Source organism: Triticum urartu, chromosome 7 (genome assembly GCF_003073215.2).
Source record: "Triticum urartu cultivar G1812 chromosome 7, Tu2.1, whole genome shotgun sequence".
NCBI lineage: Eukaryota > Viridiplantae > Streptophyta > Magnoliopsida > Poales > Poaceae > Triticum > Triticum urartu.
This window is the reverse complement of record NC_053028.1, coordinates 471,923,955-471,925,756: the sequence shown is the minus strand read 5'-3', so window position 1 is coordinate 471,925,756 and position 1,802 is coordinate 471,923,955.

Here is a 1,802-nt window from a genome sequence, read left to right as displayed (position 1 = left end):
CACTTTCTTGAAATTATTGCAAGGGATCATCTTATTTAAGCTACCGTCGTTCTAAGCAAATAAGATGTAAAACATGATAAACATCACATGCAATCAAATAGTGACATGATATGGCCAATATCATTTTGCTCCTTTTGATCTCCATCTTCGGGGCGCCATGATCATCATCCTCACCGGCATGACACCATGATCTCCATCATCGTGTCTTCATGAAGTTGTCTCTTCATCTATTACTTCAACTATTATGGCTAACGGTTTAGTAATAAAGTAAAGTAATTACATGACGTTTATGTTGATACGTAGGTCATAAATAAATTAAGACAACTCCTATGGCTCCTGCCGGTTGTCATACTCATCGACATGCAAGTTGTGATTCCTATTACAAGAACATGATCAATCTCATACATCACATATATCATTCATCACATCCTTTTGGCCATATCACATCACACGACATATGCTGCAAAAACAAGTTAGACGTCCTCTAATTGTTGTTGCAAATTTTTACGTGGCTATTATAGGTTTCTTAGCAAGAACGTTTCTTACCTATGCCAAACCACAACGTGATATGCCAATTTCTATTTACCCTTCATAAGGACCCTTTTCATCGAATCCGATCCGACTAAAGTGGGAGAGACAGACACCCGCCAGCCACCTTATGCAGCAAGTGCATGTCAGTCGGTGGAACCTGTCTCACGTAAGAGTACGTGTAAGGTCGGTCCGGCCGATTCATCCCACGATGCCGCCGAATCAAGATAAGACTAGTAACGGCAAGTAAATTGACAAAATCAACGCCCACAACAACTTGTGTTCTACTCGTGCATAGAAACTACGCATAGACCTGGCTCATGATGCCACTGTTGGGGATCGTAGCAGAAATTTATAATTTTCTACGCATCACCAAGATCAATCTATGGAGTAATCTAGCAACGAGGGGAAGGGGAGTGCATCTACATACCCTTGTAGATCGCTAAGCGGAAGCGTTGCAAGAAGGCGGATGAGGTAGTCGTACTCGTGGCGATTCAGATCGCGGTCGATTCCGATCTAAGCGCCGAACAACGGCGCCTCCGCGTTCAACACACGTGCAGTCCGGTGACGTCTCCCATGCCTTGATCCAGCAAGGAGAGAGGGAGAGGTTGGGGAAGACTCCGTCCAGCAGCAGCACGACGGCGTGGTGATGGTGGAGGAGCACGGGACTCCAGTAGGGCTTCGCCAAGCACTACGAGATACAAGGAGGGAGAGAGGTAGGGCTGCGCCAAGAGGGAGATCAAATCATGTGTTCGACAGCCCCCAATACCTCAAGTATATATAGGGGGAGGGGAGGGGTTGCGCCCCCTTCTAGGGTTCCCTCCCCAGGGGGGCGGCTGAAGGAAATATGCCCTAGAGGCAATAATAAAGTTATTATTTATTTCCTTAAATCATGATAAATGTTTATTATTCATGCTAGAATTGTATTAACCGGAAACATAATACATGTGTGAATACATAGACAACCAAAGTGTCACTAGTATTCCTCTACTTGACTAGCTCGTTAATCAAAGATGGTTATGTTTCCTAACCATGAACAAGGAGTTGTTATTTGATTAACGGGATCACATCATTAAGTGAATGATCTGATTGACATGACCCATTCCATTAGCTTAGCACCCGATCGTTTAGTATGTTGCTATTGCTTTCTTCATGACTTATACATGTTCCTATGACTATGAGATTATGCAACTCCCGTTTACCAGAGGAACACTTTGTGTGCTACCAAACGTCACAACGTAACTGGGTGATTATAAAGGAGCTCTACAGGTGTC